The sequence below is a fragment of the Vigna unguiculata genome, chromosome 4 (assembly GCF_037176805.1).
Source record: "Vigna unguiculata cultivar grain cowpea cultivar isolate G323 ecotype 2 chromosome 4, ASM3717680v1, whole genome shotgun sequence".
NCBI lineage: Eukaryota > Viridiplantae > Streptophyta > Magnoliopsida > Fabales > Fabaceae > Vigna > Vigna unguiculata.
This window is the reverse complement of record NC_140795.1, coordinates 32,787,097-32,808,361: the sequence shown is the minus strand read 5'-3', so window position 1 is coordinate 32,808,361 and position 21,265 is coordinate 32,787,097. Positions and strand designations below refer to the sequence as shown.

General features: G+C 39.3%; 2 pseudogenes; both read right to left on the bottom strand.

The window, feature by feature from the left end:
- Window positions 1-2,164: 2,164 nt before the first annotated feature.
- LOC146887044 (25S ribosomal RNA) lies at window positions 2,165-4,264 on the bottom strand (annotated as a pseudogene).
- A 13,522-nt stretch (window positions 4,265-17,786) lies between these two features.
- LOC146887043 (18S ribosomal RNA) lies at window positions 17,787-18,823 on the bottom strand (annotated as a pseudogene).
- Window positions 18,824-21,265: the final 2,442 nt, after the last annotated feature.

Sequence of the window (21,265 nt, the reverse complement as noted above, 5' to 3'; positions counted from 1 at the left end):
TGAGCGAGCTTAAAACAACAACCTCATCACGTTATCTCGCTTAGGTGAGATCCTCTCGCCTAGGCGAGATCATCTCTCGCCCAAACACCCAATTCAGTCTCACGTGAGTTATAATGCAAGCACACATCCACTTGGATCGCGACATCTCACTTAGGCGAGACCGTCTCACCTAAGTGAGACCCTGGTTCGTTCAAAACCCACAAAACTCCTTGTCTAGATGAGAAGTCGCGCTCAACACGCGCAAACTTCATCACTACCTCGCTTAGGCGAACCTGACTCGCCTGAGCGAATGTATGTGTCGCTCAAACCCAATCCTCATCGCCTGAGCGAGAAGCTCGTGTGGCAACAAGTTTGCGTTTCTGCTAATCTCGCCTAGGTGAGCCTGGCTTGCCTGAGCGAGAAATGCAGACTCCTACACTGATCACGCATGCAACAACAGCAACCAAAACACCAATTCACACTCCACTTCATACCAAAGCAGCTCGTATCGATTGCAGCAAACATACAACATATTTTAAATACAATACCGTTCCCCAACCCTTACATTTTCACAATAGCAGCTTACCTAGTGCAAACATCCATCATGATCATACATTTAGGTAAAAAAAACACCAATAGAACAATACCCAAATAGCAACCCGTAATTCCTCACATGGGGAACACGAAATTTCATGGCAAAACAGCATCACAAGCATGCAATATGACCAAAAGCATACGATTACAGTTCAGCTCCCCTAACCTGTAATTTTAGAATGAGATTGAGACAAAGAGAAAGTTCCTTGTTCACCAATACCTTACTTCAGCCCTTTGCACACCCAATTCAACCTTTCACTCTCCAATTTCGCTCTCCCCTTACGCTACCACAAAACAATTGCAGAAACCCTTCTTTCTACCTAAAGTTTTCCTTTTATAGGTGTCTTTAAAATGGGTTTTAAAAATAAAACGAAATTGGGCTTTATTGTGGTTTTAATTCCCCTTCAAGGTTAATTATTTGGTGGGTTTCCAACCCTGCGCAATTCTGCTAGGTTCTCTCTACCTTTCCACATTCATCCCAAGCTAAGTTTAGTAAAAAAATAAAAGTTAAGTTTCGTCTACCAAGGTTTGAACTCGTGACCCTCCACTCATAAGGGCAACACACAACCATTATGCCACTTCATGTTTGGTGATACCCTCCAATCAATAATAGTTTACATTATCAATCCCATACTCATACATATTATTAAAAATTAATAATAAAACAACAACACATAATTGACATACATAGGACTCGAACCCAAGTCCTCTCACACAAACAAAGTACTCTTAACCACTTGAGCTAGTACTGTTCCACACCATATTAAACAATAATTAATGCCATAAAGGCGCTTCCTACCCACATTTATTACTTAAGTAATTATTTAATTAATTAATTTTTGCGGGTCTTACAACCACCATATCTCAAAAACCACGAATTTCATTTTTCCCAAAACTCCCCACGAAGCAATCTAGCTAACTCGTGCGACATAGACAAACTTGACCAAGTGCAAAACCCAACGAACTCAAAACTTTTATGCATCAATACTTTTATGGTAATCATTTGGGCGTATTTGGAGGCCATCCTAACCACCATATCTCAAAAACCACGAATATCATTTTTTTCCCAAAACAAGCCACCATGCTTTGTAGTCGCGGTACACCGCTATACTTGGCCAAGCGCAAAACCCACCCAACTTAAAACCTTTTTGCACCAATACTTTTACATTACTCATTTGGGGACATTTGGAGGACATCCGAACCACAAAAATCTCATAAACCAATAAATTCATTTTATCACAAATCTTGGCACCATGTTAGCTATAGCTAAGTCGTGACACACCGTCTTACTTGGCGTAGTGCCAAACCCAACCAAATCAAAACTTTTATGCGCCATAACATTTACAATAGTAACTTGGGGACAATTGGAGGCCATTCCAAAAACCAAATCGTAAAAAACACGAATTCCATTATGCCCCAAATCTTGGCACCGTGCTAGCTAAACTACTGTAAATGGCAACATTATAGTCTTTTGCTTGTGACAAATTAGTGTTAGCCTCTATAACAAAAAACTTACATTTTTTTTAGGATAACAAAGACATTTAGATAAACTTTGTGTTTAAGGAGATGAAGGGGAATGAAGGGGAGGGACGATTCAAAGCAATAAGGGCTGAATCTTAGTGGATCGTGGCAGCAAGGCCACTCTACCATTTACAATACCCTATCGCGTATTTAAGGCGTTTGCAAAGGATTCTACCCGTTGTTCGATAGGATTTGCGCTTCAAGGCATCTCGCAAGGATGATTCTCCTTACAAGGTTCACCAACGACACGTGCCTCTTGGGGGCCAAGGCCCCTACTACTGGTCGGCAAACAAACAACAGGCACACACATCGCTTCTAGCCCGGATTCTGACTTAGAGGCGTTCAGTCTGTTGGCAAAAGCAGAAGACAAGTTAAAATGCTAAAGCAAGATTTTGATGATGATAAAAGAAACCTAAATGCCATATGGAAGATAATATGAAGACAAATGTTCTTAGAATGTGATAATTGATTATGACTTAGGATAATTGATTATCCTGAGCTGAGTTCAATTTTTCAAAAAAGCACTAGAATAATCGATTATCCTTGTCAGTTTGAATGTTACTGTTCAGTTTTTGACCTAATTTTTGAAACCCTTATTTAATGAACATCAGAGTTACTTCGAACTTACCTTTTTGAGAAGCTAGAGTATTGGTGTTGTGATTGCAAGAGAATTCTTTGAGTGTTTTAAAAATAGCTTTGAAAAACCTAGTATGGGTAGAGCGATAACTTTTCCTAAGAGGGTTTCTAAGAGATGGAGTGTTGTTGCTGTTGCTATGAAAGCTAGGTCAAGTTCTCTGTGTGATTCAGAGAAAGGATGTTCATCTCTTGTGGCTTCAAGAGAGGTGTTTTCTTTCCCTATTATCTTGTTATCTGATTGTAATCTGATATTTGTTAGTGATTGAGTTAATCTTTTTATTTAAAGAGATTAACAACTAGACCTAGGATTTTTTTATCTGAACCAATATAAATATATGTGTCAATTCTTCTTCTCTATCTCTTTATTCTTATCTATTATTGCTTTTAAGGGAACTGATATTTAAATTAATCGGTAAAATTTTAGAAAAATTTTAAAGCATTAATTTTAATACTAAAAACCAATTCACCCCATCTTGGTTTTTGTCCAAACGGCAAACATTCCGCTACGCGGTACCAACACAGTCATAATTTAACGCACGGTAGCTTCGTGCCACAAGCTTTTCAACCAAGCGCGATGACCAATTGTGTGAATCAACGCTTCCTCTCGTACATGTTAAATTACTATTGTGACACTGTAATCAGTAGGTTAAAACTAACCTGTCTCACGATGGTTTAAACCCATCTCACGTTCCTTATTGGTGGATGAATAACCCAACACTTGATGAATTCTGCTTCACAATGATAGGAACAACCGATATCGAAGGATGAAAAACCAACGTCGCTATGACCGCTTGGCTGCCACAAGCTAGTTATCCTTGTGGTAACTTTTCTGATACCTCTAGCTTCAAATTCCGAAGGACTAAAGGATTGATAGGCCACACTTTCACGATTCGTATTCGTACTGGAAATCTGAACCAAACGAGCTTTTACCCTTTTGTTCCAAACGAGATTTCTGTTCTCGTTCAGCTCATCTTAGGACACATGCATTATCTTTTAACAGATGTGCCGCCCCAGCCAAACTTCTCATTTGACAATGTCTTCCGCTCGGATCGACCGACCGAAGTCGACCTTGGGTCCAAAAAGAGGGGCAACGCCCCACCTCCGAATCACTAAATAAGTAAAATAACTTTAAAAGTAGTGGTATTTCACTTTCGCTATTTCCAACTCCCACTTATCCTAATCCTCTCAAGTCATTTAACAAAGTCGAACTAGAGTCAAGCTCAACAGTGTGTTCTTTCCCCCTGATTTCGCCAAGCCTATTCCTTTGGTTGTGGTTTCGCTGGATAGTAGACAAGGATCGTGGGAATCTCGCTAATCCATTCATGCATGTCATTAATTAGATGTTGAGGCCTTCGGCTACCTTTAGAGAGTCATAGTTACTCTTGTCGTTTACCCGCGCTGGGTTGAATTTCTTCACTTTGACATTAAGAGCACTGGGCAGAAATCACATTGCGTCAATATTCGCAAGGACCATCACAATGCTTTGCTTTAATTCTTTTCAGGGGGGCCTCCAGACTCCCTAACGTTGTCGTCAGCCGCCACGTCTCAGTTAAGGAATTTTAACCCGATTCACTTTCGGAGTACGCATAGAAAGCACTATTAGACGGGCTTCCCCTGTCCCTTAGGATCGACTAACCCATGTGCAAGTACCGTTCACATGGAACCTTTCCCCTCTTCGGCCTTCAAAGTTCTCATTTGAATATTTGCTGCTACCACCAAGATCTGCACTGATTGTAAGACTCGTGGAAATTAATTAATTAAATAATTAATTAATTAATAAATGCGGGTAGTGGGAGCCTTTATGACATTTAATTCTTATAGGTATGACATGGAATAGTGCTAGCTCAAACGGTTGAGAGTACTTAATTGTGTGAGAGGACTTGTGTTCAAGTCCTAAGTGTTCAAGTTATGTGCTATTTAATTATTATTAGTTTTAATAATATGCTTGACTGTGATGAGTGATAATGTAATCCTATATTTATAGCAATTATCACGAAACTTGAATTAGTTGAATGGTTGTGCGTTGGTTTAACAACGATAAATATGAAAGGGAAAAACAAAATAGAAGGAGAAGATGAGAATAAGACGGAAAAATGAAGGAAGCACAAGACTAGAAAAGAACCTTACCAAACCGTGAGAGACCATGGTTTGATGGCTCTTGATACCGTTATGGTGGAGCTCCAAAGGTGCATGAAGAGCTCCATGGGCAGCAGAAATGGATGAAGGAATGGAGGCAAGTTGGAAGGCACTTGCAAGCAATGGAAGGTGAAAGAGGTGATAGGATTTCCTAATCTATGCTAGCCTAAGGAAGGTGGCTAGAGGTAGAGAGAGGAAATCTCTAGAAAGTGGTGACTCTCAAAGGCAATAGAGGGAGGAGTGCTCTCAACACTATGCTTCTATTGCAAAATTCAAGAGTGTCTACAAATGAGTGAAATTTTGCCTTTTATATGAAACCATTTACACATGAGAAAGGAGAGCCTTTGGATGGAGTGGGCCTTGATCTTTGCCCTTAGATCAAGCTTGGAGAAGGAGGCTTGATCTTGGCCATTGGATGATGCCTTGGAAAAGGAGGAAGCATTCCTAACCCTTGGATGCTTTGGATCCATGAGGTGTAGGAAGAAATGTTGACTTCCACTTGGTCCACCTTGGCTCTTTTGATAGCTCATGGCCAAATCTCCTATTGGGCTCAGTCAAACCCAATTTTATCAATTCAACTACTTATTGTTTGACTTATTATTCTAGAAAGCAAAGCCTAAACAATGGGCCAATATTATTGCTATTCTATTGCTCTTTGAGACACCTATTCAAATCTTCACATCTTCTTTGGCCCATGTGAAGAGTATAAGAAGTCTATGTGGGTTTGGGCCATCTTGAATGAAGCCAATTTGATCTTTTTTAGCATGCCCCTTGTTATTGGGCCTCTTGATGGGCTTGGGCTTGAAGGTGCATGATGGCCATGGATTGGGCCTTGAGCATGATTTGGGCCTAGGCGTTGCCTAAGCTATAAGCCTTGTTGGGATCACATCAGCGCGAGTCATCAGCTCGTGTTGACTACGTCTCTGCCTTTTATACACAACGTTCGTCGCTCCTACGGATTGAATGGTCCGGTGAAGTGTTCGGATTGCGACGACGTGAGCCTGGGCAGAGCGGTTATCGGTGAAACATTCTGTCTGGATATTACGGATTTTAATAATAGAATAAAGAAATTAATAATTACGCGTCATGTATTAAAACATCATTTCCCAAAAAAACCCGGGAAATTTAAACTTTATTATGTACGTATGAAATACCTCAATCCATAAATATGAAACTCAATTACAAAACAAAGTTTGATAATAGAAAAAGTACAATCTTATTCAAAAACCATAAAACATAAAACTCTTATAAACTCTTTTCCCAGACTAGCCTCCGCTCCACTACTAAGCCTCACCAGATCCACCTGCAACATCATCTGCTCACATGTACCGCATACACGATCATCGCTAAACACAAGCAGATAAGGTGAGCTAACAATCAAACAAGCATATATACAACATATATATATTACAATCACACCAAATGATTCCCTTCTTTGATTCCATACCTGATGAAGGATTATGTTGTTCCTTTTTTAAGATTATTGAATATGGTGTGAGTTGATTAAGAAAGCTAAGTGAAATCCCCACTGGACATTAAGATAGCAAGCTATCTAGATGTGAAGGATCCTTTCTCAAAGCTCAAGAGAAGAAGATGATGGATTGATTCAAAATAAAAAGGAAATGGAAAGCACATAAACCATAGAAAACCAAGAACAATTAAAGGAAGAAGAAAACATAAAATGGAAAGGAAAGGAATGGTAAAAATGTGAGAAGCACGACACTACAAGGCTAGGCTAGAAGCCATGACAACCTTGAAGATGAGTGGATGTGTGCCGCCACTTGCTATGCAAGATAAGGCTTAGAGGTATTCACTCCCAAGGGAGGAAACTCTCACAAATGGTTGAGACACAAGAGTGTTTTTACTTCAAAATGTTCAACCCTTTTACATGTCTAGGAGCACCCCTTATATAGAAGAGTTTAGGGGCCTCTAAGCAAATAAAAGATACCTAAGGATGTCTCTACAAAAACCTAACCCTAGCTTCTAGAAACTAGGTCAAATAAGGTTACAAAAATGAGAGACAAAAGAGCTAACTATGGTGTGTGCAAGGCTAATTTCGTTCTAGCACAAAAGGAGACAAAAAATGTGTCTCATATGTCTCCAAAAAGTGGCCATAGTGTGCTAAAAACAAAGGAGACCAAAGGTACATAGGTACACTTGCTTTATGCCTTTTTCTTGATGCTTTATGCCTTTGCTTTACTCTCTCTTGCACATCATTTATGCTCCCCAATCACCATGTCCCACCTAGCATTGCTTTCTTACTCCTAATTAACCTACAAAGCAAATAAACATAGATTAGCATGTTGGCTTAAGTCAAGTTAACTATAGTCAACAAGTGAAACCTAGTCAAAGGTCAACAAGTCAACTAAAGTTGATTCAACTATGTCAACTTAGGGAATCAAAAATAACAAACACAAATGAAAGGGATGAAGGATTAGTGAACTTTCTTTCTAAACATGCTTAGTCTTCTTAAGCATGTGCCTTCATCCTTGGTTGGGGTCAGTCCTTCATCATCCTCCCCTCCTTGGAGAGAATTTGACCACAAATTCTTTAAGCCTTTGTAGATGGAGCTTGACTTGATTTGGGGGAGGATATGCACCTGCCTTTTGTGAGCTTTTGTTCCATCCTTTCTAAGGGTATTACCCCTAGCTTTGGTTAGGCCATCCCTCTTTTCTAGACCATTTTTCCTCTCATGCTTGGGCATTGGGTCTTCCTTTTGAGCCTTGGAAGAGAAGGAAGAATGGTGATGTCCATCTTGCTTTGGAAATCTTTTTTTAGAGGCAAATAACACTTTGGAGGTAACTTGCTCTTTTTCTTTTTCATCTTTTCTCTTATCTTTTACTTTATTTTGGTCCTCATTTGCTTGATTGGGTAAGAGAGGTAGGAGTGTGAACTTCTTGCCTTGGAAGGAGAAATCATAGGTGTTAGCATGGCCATCATAAAAGACTTTTCTATCAAATTGCCATGGCCTACCTAACAAAATATGAGTTTCTTCCATAGGCACAATTGATCTTTAAAATTTCCAATTGAAAAGTTAATGAGGACTTGTTGAGTTACTTTAATGTCTTCTTTCTTAAGCCATGATAGCTTGTAGGGCTTGGCATGAGGGATAGTTTTCAAGCCAAGCTTGTCCACAACCCTTGTGCTAGCCACATTTACACAACTTCCATTATCTATGAGGAGGGGACATAGTTTGTCTTTGATATGACACCTTGAATGAAAAAGGTTTTGTCTTTGAGAAGGGTCAAGTTCCTTGGAAACTTGTCTTAGTTGGTGCCTTATCATTAACAATCCACCTTCAAGGGGTTTAATCCTTTCACTTGAAGAAGAAGTGTGGGAAGAAGTACTTTTGGTGGAAGGGGGAGAAGAATGTTCACTCTCTACTTCTTTTTTAAGGTTTAAGGCCATGGTTCTTTTGGTGGGACAATTTGAAGCTATGTGCCCATATCCCAAACACTTAAAACATTTTATAGAACTTGTCCTTGTACCTTGAGAAGAATTAGGAGTTTCATTAGAAGGCCTAGACGAATTAGTCCTAGGAGGTGGGTCTTTGGAACTCTTGAGTGGTGATTTATCATGTTTTCTTTCTTTATCTTTCCAAGTACTAGAATAGTAGTCATTGTATGAACCACTCCTCTTGGCCTCTTTTTTCTTTTGCAATTGAGTTTCAACTTTGATGGCCAAATGTAAAACTTTGTCAAGAGAGGAGTACTCATATAACTCTACTAAATCTTTTATGTCCTTCCTTAAACCATTAACAAATCTAGCTACCTTTTCCTCTTCACTTTCAAATTGGAGTCCTACTTTTAGAAGCATGGACTCCATTAACTTGTAATATTCATCCACACACATGGACCCTTGTTGAAGCATTTGGAGCTTCAAAAGAGTCTCCCTCCTATAGTAGGAAGGAACAAATCTAGTGCGCATCAAATTTTTAAGGTCCCTCCAAGAAGTCGTGAGTGACTCTTGGTTAATATTGTCCATACATAATTGATGCCACCAAGTCATGGCATAATCCTCAAACTCTAAGACTACCAAATCTACTTGCTTTTGATGACTAACTACATGAATGGTAAAAATTTGGTCTACTTTTTGTTCCCACTCAATGTAGATGTTTGGGTCATTTTCTCCTTTGAACTTAGGAATCTTTGGAGTTTGTTTCTCTTGTGATGGTTTGTGCCTAGAATGCCCTCTTTTCCTAGCCTCTCTTTCTTGCTCCTTAGCTTCAAGCCTTTGAATGTGCTCTTGGATTCTTAGGTCACTTTGCTCCTTGTCCTTTCTCAATTGTTCAAAGGCCTCCTTCCTAGACAACTTCAAATCCCGAAGCAATCTCATCAATGTATTGTTTTTGTTTGTTGTAGGTGCATTTGATGAACTTGCCATGATTTCTACAACAAAAACACTCAAATTCGAGACAAAATAAATGGATTAGGGGTTACACAACATGAAAATCGAGACCAAATCTAGCCCAAAATGCAACCCAAGTGTTTAGATCACACTCCCAAAGTAACAAGGCAAGGCTAGCACTCAAAATCCACCAAAGGAGTGAAGCAAACACTTTTAAAAACTTGTTCAAAACCTTTCAAATGCAAGACAAGTGATTCGGCCACAACACCCCAAGAGTTTCAAGAAAAGAAAACTACTATGACACAACAAAGAACATTTAGTGACAAGCAAGAAAAGCACAAAAACAAGAAAGTTTAACTTCTAAGGAAATTTTGTTTTAAAGACAAAACTTGAACAAGACTAAAGCAATGAAAAACACTTTTAAAGACTCTATGGAAAGCATTTGAACAAGTCAAGATTATACCTCAAATTATGCATACACCAAAAAAGATCATAACCAAGTTAAAGCATGGAACTAATTTGCCAATATCACCCAAAATCCAAGTATAAAATTTGGTAGCATAGCACCTAGTAAAAATGGCCAAATGGATTCACCAAGCAACACATTAGCTCTCGGCCAAACTGTTTTTGGTCATGAAAATAATTTTTCTTTTCAAAACTAGGTACTTCAGATGATGAGAAGGATATTTTAGTGTGTCTTGAACACTTAGGTCAAAATCAATTTCAAGGAGCATGCTACAACAAAAGGCATAGATCTCATGCAATAGGTCAAATACTTAGAAACAAGAATAAAAAAACTCAAAGAAGCATATGACATATGACTCAAGCAAAAGTTAGACACATTTAAAGACTCAACATGACATACAAAAAGACACAAACATGTAGCTATCATGCATTTAAACTCATGGATTTGAGGCTCAAAGACTAAGCATCCAAAGACATGTTATCCAACCACATTTAGGAGTAAGAAGAGTAACAAAAACAGTAGCCAAAACTGCCCAACATAACCTGAAAAACGTTGATTCGCGGTGATCTCGGCAGCTCTGACCTTTGCTCACTATTTCAATCATAACTTCACAGAACTCCAAATGCATTGATTCTTTTTTTGATAAAAACTAGACTCACAGAGCTTTTTTTTGACATCAAGAACGTAATTTTTGACATCACAGAGCAGTTTCTGTCAGCATTGTTTTTATGTGGACCATTCAAAGATAGCTACACGAGACAATGTTAGAACATGAAAAACACCATATTCAAGATAACCTAGGCTCTAGATACCAAATGATGAAGGATTATGTTGTTCCTTTTTAAGATTATTGAATATGGTGTGAGTTGATTAAGAAAGCTAAGTGAAATACCAACTGGACATTAAGATAGCAAGCTATCTAGATGTGAAGGTTCCTTTCCCAAAGCTCAAGAGAAGAAGATGATGGATTGATTCAAAATAAAAAGGAAATGGAAAGCACATAAACCATAGAAAACCAAGAACAATTAAAGGAAGAAGAAAACATAAAATGGAAAGGAAAGGAATGGTAAAAATGTGAGAAGAACGCCACTACAAGGCTAGGCTAGAAGCCATGACAACCTTGAAGATGAGTGGATGTGTGTCGCCACTTGCTATGCAAGATAAGGCTTAGAAGTATTCACTCCCAAGGGAGGAAACTCTCACAAATGGTTGAGACACAAGAGTGTTTTTACTTCAAAATGTTCAACCCTTTTACATGTCTAGGAGTACCCTTTATATAAAAGAGTTTAGGGGCCTCTAAGCAAATAAAAGATACCTAAGGATGTCTCTACAAAAACCTAACCGTAGCTTCTAGAAACTAGGATAAATAAGGTTACAAAAATGAGAGACAAAAGAGCTAACTATGGTGTGTGCAAGGCTAATTTCGTTCTAGCAGAAAAGAAGACAAAAAATGTGTCTCATATGTCTCCAAAAAGTAGTCATAGTGTGCTAAAAACAAAGGAGACCAAAGGTACATAGGTACACTTGCTTTATGCCTTTTTCTTGATGCTTTATGCCTTTGCTTTACTCTCTCCTCCACATCATTTATGCTCCCCAATCACCATGCGCGACCTAGCATTGCTTTCTTACTCCTAATTAACCTACAAAGCAAATAAACATAGATTAGCATGTTGGCTTAAGTCAAGTCAACTATAGTCAACAAGTCAAACCTAATCAAAGGTCAACAAGTCAACTAAAGTTGATTCAACTAAGTCAACTTAGGGAATCAAAAATAACAAACACAAACATTAAATCAAGATATTAGCCTCTTTCCAGGCTTAACAAGTTTAAGTGGATCCATCCAATCTATTATATGTATTTATATGAGCTTTTACTTCCCATATCACTAGCACATTACAATGAATTCCATTTATCATCTAACTAGTCACTCATAATTACAATTTACACTTCACTGAACATCCCCCATATTCCTCTGCACCTACTGCATTAAAATAATCCCTCACTTTACCAAAGAATGGATTAATTCCCATTTCTCATTTGTACAAGTCATCACCAACACTTATATCCAAATACTATCTCTAACCCCGCATTTAGCAAGAACATAACTTTCAAGAATCCCATAACCATCAAAATTCTCGCAACCACGCAAAGATGGTTGTCTTTGCGATGATGCCTTACGGCAGGCCCAGTGCCGCTAAGCAGTGTATAAGATTTCCGGGCAGTTCCTCCAAAATTCCTGCACTTGCGAAACCCCAACCTTTCGCAGTTTTCCCTTCCTTGCGGATTTCAATCAATTCTCGCGCGAATTCAATTATGATTATAATAATTCAGTCTACACACATCCATTAACATTTTCCAAAGCAATTCAACCACTAATTATTCTCGTGACATCAAAACCCCAATTGTTAAACCCTAAAGTCCCCTATTCACACTGATCCATCTAATTTAGTCATCAATTACATGAAATTCATTGAAGTTTGACATCAAATCATGCTATAACAAATTAAAAATGGCTTTCCCTCCAGTCAGAATCATCCTAAAACACGCAAAACATCAAAATCGAGTCAATTCGACTCGCGACGCCTGACGGATGTTCATCACCGCCAAGCCCTCCAACCAAAAACCCAACAACTGGGTTGACATACATGTGTCGCCTGGCGGTCAGGCTCACACCGCCAGGCAGTTCCTCATCTAAAACCCAGAAACAAGCACAAAATGATAAGTCGCGTGGCGGTGATGCATCACCCAAGTGGTGGTTCATCACTCGCTAGGCAGTTTTTGGAAAATTCCAGAAATATGAAAACACACAAAATAGGCAAAGTCTATACATCCAATTCATTATACATTTCATGCAATTATCAATACGAATAAAAGTGACGGAGTCCAGCTCCCATAACCTGGAATCCTTGCTTAAAACTTGAGAATTTAAAGCTTCCCCTTAGTCAACAATGTCTTCCCTTGGTGCTTCCAACAACAGCTCTCAATTCTCAAGAAAATGCAGCTTCCCTTTGCTCAAAATTCTATTTCATATGATTCCCTAAGTTGCGCTATGTTTTCCAGCCTCCCTTGGCTACTAGGGTTGCCTTGCCTTTTCACATTCATGTGAAAAGAAATTTTTTCAAAAAGAAAGTTTAGTGTGGATTCATGCAACTATGAGATTACAAGAGTGTTCTACGCTCTATTTGTAGATTTGCTTGCTTGCTATGGTTCACATCATTTACTAGCTTTCCTTTACATTTCAGCACCATTTTATTGCTTCCATTGTGTTTTTTGTCATTTTTATTCGGTGATTTTTTTTTCTTTTCAATTTCCACCGTTCAAGTTGTGTTCTATGTCTTGTTCATGCTTTCTTTTACATGTTTCTTCAATTTTCCACCGTTTACAATCATTTTCTGCACTTGCTTGAGTGAAACCGTGCCAAACTCCACTCCTAAACGCAATGAAGCTTCATGCTATGCGTGTGGTTGTTTGAGTCAGCTTTCCTCATTGTTTTAATGCCATTTCACCGATTGGTTTGTGCCTTAGAGTGTCCTAAGATGTTCATCTTCATGTATGCTTGATTCTAGATCATAATCAAGCTCCAAATCGAATTGATTTGTCCATTGAACATTTTCCTCTTTCACTCTGCTTTTGCTTTTGTTTTCAACTTTTTTTTTCCACTGCACACCTTCTGTTTGACAAGTGTCACGAGTGACTCAGTGCACCAAAATTTAAGCTGATTGTTGCTTCGAAAAGCTAAGTCATAAACGAAAATTCTCCAACAAGAATCATTCCATTATGTTGAGAATTGAATTCTATACAAATTTTTGAAGTAGAAGCAACTTTCTGCGTTTTTCAGTGTCAATTTGCTGTTGTTTTCACTTGTGTCCTGACGCACACTTTTCTTGTGTGATTTAACTGGAACAATTCATAGCAGCGAATCACCTTTTGATTTTTTCCTAATTTTCTTAACATCTGGACGAAAAATTAGCAAAAAGAATCATTGAAATATGTCCAGTACAAAAAATATGAAAAATCTGCAAAGTTAAGGCATCTGTCAGCGTTTTCTGGTGTTGTGCTTTCGGGAAAATCACTATTTAGTGCGTTTTTGGTGTGTTTTGCTTCTGAATTTCAGTGCTCTTGCTCTATACATTTGCTTGTTTATGTGTGTATTCCATATTGCCGTCAATTGCTTTCATTTGGAGTGGATTACTTCCCTCACATTGGCACTGCAGTTTCTGTTTTTGGTTTTTACTCTATTCTAGTTCCATTCTAGGATTCCTTTTGTTGTGCTTTCCTTTCTTTCAAGCCTTAATTTCTTGCTTGTCCTTGTTTTTGGCTATTCAATTCAGTCTTGTCAAATCATACTCAATGTGGTTTAGCTTTCTTAATTAGCTTTTCTTGTGTTATACATTTCAATTGGCAAGTAATGTTGGCTTCAATGCTCTTGATTGTGAATTAAGTGATTTTGTTTTCCAAATTGGTTGCTAGTCTAAGGTAGCATTTTAGGTGGTGGTTGAGAAGTAAAACTCTAGAGAGTGTGCTTGAATTCTTCCTCTCACCTTCACCATATTTTGGAAAGTTTTGAGCCATCAATTTCTTGCTTGAGTGAGGGCTAACCAATGCCTTTGGCATAGCTTGTTTGCTGTTTTTGTTCATTATTTTGGCCAGGTTTTGTTGCTGTTTGGTGTTGCATTTTGCATCCACAAAGGGTCCAAATATTCCTCCAATTGGTGTATACTTCAAAGCCATCAACTAAGGCTTCATTTGGCACCAAAGTGCTCTTGGGAGTGCATCACTTTGCTGTCCAAAATTGTGGTGTGATCAAGTTGGCCTCGGGAGTAGCTTCCAACACCAATTTCAAGCATTTTTTGTTGGCCATTGTGGCTTGTAATTGTTGCATCTTTTAGTTTACTAGTTTTTCTACAATTTGGTCACTTCTTTTGGTCAATTTGGAGCATCCTTTGTGCCTTATTTTCTACTCAAAGTTCTCTAAAAGTTTAGTGCTCTTGGGTTGCTCCTCTTTGCCTAAATTTTGTGTACCAATTTTAACTCTCTTTGAACTTGTATTTTGGCCTACTTAGGTGTCTTGGAGAACCACAAGGTGTTCAATCCCATCTCCTAAGTAGAACCTTTATCATCCATTAGTAATTCGCTTTAGTTGTAAGTGTGTTGAAAGTTCTAAGTGTTTTCTCACCTTACATTAGGCCGCATAACTATATTCATGTTTTCACGTTGCATAGAGGCTTAAGTGTGAGACCAAAGTCTCTAATCTTTTGCCATTTATGGGTCCGTTTTTAGTGTTAAATTTCTTTGAGTCTTGTTTGCTTATTTTGTGCTTAGTGACTCAAGTGATTCTATTTACTTAGCACTTAGACAATTGTGTGATCTTTGACACCTTTTACAAGTGTATCTTGGCAAGGATTGGCCTTGGTATTTAAAAAGACTTAAAGACTCACCTCGCCTAACCTGGAGGTCCACTTGTGATTGATTTCCTCTACCACACTTTGTTCAAGTTGCATAAGTTCATTCAATCACCATGAGTACATATTCTACATATAGTCCTAGGTTGCATAAGCATGGTAGTCATGAGTTGCATCATACATTTCATAGTGATATTCCATTCTTTGGGGAGGATATAGGACCAATATCATTTAGAGATTGGATGTGGGATAGATATTGGTGCAACCATTGTTTAGTAAATATAGTCAATTTGACATTCTTAGACATGTTACTTCAAGGTTTATAGGACGTGCATCCGAGTGGTGGCAAGAGAGGCAGTATAGAGCGAAAAAGGGGAGAGAATCATGCATTAACACCTTTTATGAATTGAAAGCATGCATGTGGAAAAATTTCATTCCCCCTTCATTCAGGATAACTAGAGAGCAACAATCTAGGATAGAAAACTTCATTGACATAGGGGATGCTTTCATCCAAAATCTTGCTAAGTTTTCAAGACTAGAAAAAGATTTTAAGCACAATTTGGACTTGCTCTTGAGTGAACAAAGAAAGAGAGCAAAACATAAGAAAGAGCATGCAAAACTTAAAAAGCTTCGAGAGTATGAAAAGAAGAGAGCAAAAGAAAAGCTTGAGAAGCTTTGTGCTAAAAGAGAACAAGAGGAAAAAGAGATAAAAGAGATAAAAGAGAAAAAGAAAAGAGATGAAGAAGAGAAGGCAAAAGAGGATAATATTAGAAAAGCCAAAGAAGAGAATGAGAGAAATAACTTTGAAGCAAGAGAGAAATTAAAAAAAGAGAGTGAGTTTGAAAGAAAATCAAAAGTGGTAGAGTTAAAGAGTAATTCAACTTCAAGGGAACTCATTGTTAGGGATTTGGTGTGTAATCCTTCACCAATTCCTTTCATGAAGACCCAAGTTCCAAAGGGAGTTTTCCCATCTTTAAACTCTTCTCACTTTTTCATTAAATCTCTTGCTTTGTTTCCTTCTCAAAATTTTTGTTCTTTATCTCATTCCCTTATTTCATCCTCTTCAAAATATAGTGCCAAAATACACTTTGACATTAAAATTCTTTTCAAAAATCATCCAAGTCAAAGTGTGAAACACTCTTTTTGTGAAGTGGGCCTAATACCAACTTTTTCCAAATTTATAAGCCCACTTTCACACATTTCCCACTCAATTATAATGCATGGTCTTCATGATTTTAATGCCATTTTGTTTGACGACTATTGCAGATATGTTTTTGATCCTGGTGGCACCCAATTTTAGTTGTTGTGAGCCTTAAATAACCCTCTTGATCTGAGGTCAGATCCTCTTCAAGTGGGAGGGGATGATGTGATCCCAACAAGGCTTATAGCTTGGGCAACGCCTAGGCCCAAATCATGCTCAAGGCCCAATCCATGGCCATCATGCACCTTCAAGCCCAAGCCCATCAAGAGGCCTAATAACAAGGGGCATGCTAAAAAAGATCAAATTGGGCTTCATTCAAGATGGCCCAAACCCACATGGACTTCTCATACTCTTCACATGGACTAAAGAAGATGTGAAGATTTGAATAGGTGTCTTAAAGAGCAATAGAATAGCAATAATATTGGCCCATTGTTTAGGCTTTGCTTTCTAGAATAATAAGTCAAATAATAAGTAGTTGAATTGATAAAATTGGGTTTGACTAAGCCCAATAGGAGATTTGGCCATGAGCTATCAAAAGAGCCAAGGTGGACTAAGTGGAAGTCAACACTTCTTCCTACACCTCATGGATCCAAAGCATCCAAGGGTTAGTGCTTCCTCCTTTTCCAAGGCATCATCCAATGGCCAAGATCAAGCCTCCTTCTCCAAGCTTGATCTAAGGGCCAAGATCAAGGCCCACTCCACCCAAAGGCTCTCCTTTCTCATGTATAAATGGCTTCATATAAAAGCCAAAATTTCATTCATTTGTAGACACTCTTGAATTTTGCAATAGAAGCATAGTGTTGAGAGCACTCCTCCTTCTATTGCCTTAGAGAGTCACCACTTTCTAGAGATTTCCTCTCTCTACCTCTAGCCACCTTCCTTAGGCTAGCATAGATTATTAAATCCTATCACCTCTTTCACCTTCCATTGCTTGCAAGTGCCTTCCAACTTGCCTTCATTCCTTCATCCATTTCCGCTGCCCATGGAGCTCTTCATGCACCTTTGGAGCTCCACCACACGCTTACTAGGAATTCCTCGTTGAAGACTAACAATTGCAATAATCGATCCCCATCATGATGAAATTTCAAAGATTACCCGGACTTCTCGGCCAAGGTCATAGACTCGTTGAATACATCAGTGTAGCGCGCGTGCGGCCAAGAACATCTAAGGGCATCAAAGACCTATTACTGCCTCAAACTTCTGTGGCCTAAGCGGCCATAGTCCCTCTAAGATGTTGGCCGTGGAAGGTTACCTCCACATAGCTATTTAGCAGACTAAGGTCTCGTTCGTTAACAAAATTAACCAGACAAATCACGCCACCAACTAAGAATGGTCATGCACCACCACCCATAGAATCAAGAAAGAGCTCTCAGTCTGTCAATCCTTACTATGTCTGGACTTGGTAAGTTTTCCCGTGTTGAGTCAAATTAAGCCGCATGCTCCACTCCTAGTGGTGCCCTTTTGTCAATTCCTTTAAGTTTCAGCCTTGCAACCATACTCTGCCCGGAACCCAAACACTTTGATTTCTCATAACGTGTCAATGGAGTCCTAAAAGCAACATCGGTTGATCCCTGGTTGGAATCGTTTATGGTTGAGACTAGGATGATATTTAATGAAAACATCTGTGGCAAATGATTTCATAGTTGTTCGTCTTTCATAAATCCAAGAATTTCACCTCTGACTATGAAATACGAATGCCCCCGACTGTCCCTGTTAATCATTACTCCGATCCCGAAGAGCAACAAGATAGGATCAGAATCCTGTGGTGTCATCCCATGCTAATGTATCCAGAGCGTAGGCTTGCTTTGAGGACTCTACTTTCTTCAAAGTAATAGCATCGGAGGCACGACCAGACCAGTTAAGGCCAAGAGCGCATCGCTGACAGAAGGGACGAGCAGACCAGTGCACACCAGAGGCAGACTAATCAACCCAACCCAAGGTCCAACTACGAGCTTTTTAACTACAATAACTCAAATATACGCTATTAAAGCTGGAATTACCGTGGCTGCTGGCACTAGACTTGACCTCCAATGGATCCTCGTTAAGGGATTTAGATTATACTCCTTCCAATTTTCAGACTCAATGAGTCCGATATTGTTATTTATTGTCACTACCTCCCCATGTCAACATTGGGTAATTTACGCACCTGCTGCCTTCCTTGGATGTGATAGCCATTTCTCAGGCTCCATCTCCAGAATCGAACCCTAATTCTCCGTCACCCGTCACCACCATAGTAGGCCAGTATCCTACCATCGAAAATTGATAGGAAAGAAATTTGAATTATATGTCAACGACACAAACGTCGTGTGATATCATGAATCATCAAAGCAACAGGCAGAACATGTGTCCCTTCCAAAAGTCGGGGTTTGTTGTACGTATTAGCTCTAGAATTACTACGGTTCTCCGAGTAGTAGATACCATCAAACAAACTATAACTGATTTAATGAGCCATTTGCAGTTCCACAGTCTGAATTAGTTCATACTTACATATGCATGGCTTAATCTTTAGGACAACATATGACTATTGGCAAGATCAACCAGGTAGCATTCATAGCCGACAACCAAGCACAAACCATGCCACAAGTTGTGAACAATAAATGTTGCACACTTCCAAAAAGCATGAACGGCAAGGTGTCATTCGTCATACAAATTCGATAGCATCTCCTTCTTTCTGACCTCGCACTTGACACAGGTGATCAGACCCACTTCCACACCACCCACGAGGGAAAAGCAATATATCAAATGTGGCTTACAGAACATCCCTCTTTTCCAACGTCATCCCCCCAAGTTGCCTTCTTCGTAGTTTGGCTAAGGTTCGCTCTTTTCCAACGCCATCCCCCCAAGTTGCCTTTTTCGCAGTTCGACTAAGCTTCACTCTTTCCTAACACCATCCCCCTAAGTTGCCTTCTTCGCAGTTTAGCTAAGTCTCCCTCGTTTCCAACATCATCCCTCTAAGTTTCCTTCTTCGCAATTCAATTAAGTCTTCCTCGTTTCCAACATTATCCATCCAAGTTGCCTTCTTCGTAGTTCAACTCAGTCTCCCTCGTTTCCAACAACCAAAAGGTCGTCTTCTTTGCAGTTCAACATCGCCTCCATCATTTCCAACAACCCAAGAGTCCATCTTCTTCGTAGTTCAACGTCACCTCCCTAGTTTCCAACAACCCAAGAGTCGGTCTTCTTCGTAGTTCAACGTCATCTCCCTCATTTCTAACAACCCAAGAGTTTATTGTATTTGGAGTTCCACGTCGCTTCCCAAAAAGCCAACTACCCAAAAGTCGATCGTATTTGGAGTTCAATATTCGCTTCACTCGTTTCCAAATTCCCAAAAGCCTGTCTTCTTCGCATTTTGGCTCAGTCTCCCTGGTTTCAAATTCCCCCTAAGTTGCCTTCTTCGCAATTTGACTAAGCTTCCCTCTTTTCCAACTTCATCCCCCCAAGTTGCTTTCTTCGCAGTTCAGTTAAGTCTCTCTCGTTTCCAACATCATCCCTCAAAGTTGCCTTCTTCACAGTTCAGCTAAGTCTTCCTCATTTCCAATAACCAAAAGGTCATTGTCTTCACAGTTCAACGTCGCCTCCATTATTTCCAACAACCCAAGAGTTTGTCTTCTTCGTAGTTCAACGTCGCATCCCTCGTTTCCAACCACCCAAGAGTCGGTCATATTTGGAGTTCAACATCGCTTCCCTCGTTTCCAACAACCCAAAAGTTCATCTTATTCGTAGTTCAATGTCGCCTCCCTCGTTTCCAATAAGCCAAAAGGTCGTCTTCTTCGCAATTCCACGAAGAGCTCGTCACATTTGCCACATTCCATTTCTCACGGGTTGTGAACAACACTATCTCACACTTCCCGCAATCGAGTATGTTGCTTGACATGCTAAACATCCCTCATTTCCAATGAGGCAAACCACAAGCTAATCGTCTTCTTCGCAGTTCTGCAAAACACATCTTATTTACCTCCCACTGCACTCAAGACGACGGGTTAAGTAAGAACGATATTGTTCACAACAAGTTCAAGGACAACGTCTCAATTAAGGAACCCAACCGATTTATGTTAGCTGGGTCGCTAAACTAAACCCGACTTCATGTAATGCACCACATCCAAAAGAAATAGCCCCAACACGTGCATTACATGCAACATGTGCGTGACATCAGGATCCTCCAACACCTCTTCAAGATGGAAAGATAGAATTCGAAACAGCCACACAAGTACCGTTTAGTGGGTATGCAACAAAGAGACTGATCAACCAATATCACCCAAGCCAGCAGGTGAAAATGGAAGAGATGCATACTTGACCATTGATGAGTCATTATTTTCTTCTATTCCACTAGCCTTTGTGCACCCATTAGACAGTTGATTAGTGCTTAATTGTTCATCATTAGAGTGTTTTTCATCTGTTGGGCTTTATTGGGCCACTGTTCCGAATTTGGACTAATTTCACATTATTTGGCCTAATTTTTGTTTTTAATTATTTTTAGGTATTTGGGTGAAGCAAATTTTGGAGCTTGGACATTAATATTTAGTTGAAGAGAATTTCCACATCATTGCGACATCATTTCCATGTCATTTCCACGTCAGCAAAGTCAATGGGTCAACATTTGAGGCACAGAGTGGCATTTTTGTAAATCTGAGTGGCAGAGTGGCAGTTTTGTAATTATGAGTGGCAAGGGTGATATGACCACGAATTAGGTCTGCATGAAAGGAGGCCAGCCGCTCCTTCTTCCTCTCCACTCTCTAAAACCTCCATTTTTGTTGTTTTAAAGCTTTGGAAGGTGACCCATGGTGGCACACACGAATTTTTCACGTTTTCCATTGGTTTTTCACGTTTTACGAGTCTTGGACAGCACATTGAAGTTGTATTAACGTTTTCTACCGTTTGGGTAGCATTTATATTGAAGCATTTTCGTTTTTGGTGGCTGTTTTTGTTGTTCTTCTCTTATCCCTTGCCCATTTCGTTTGCTGCACCATTTTAAGCTTTCAATATCAA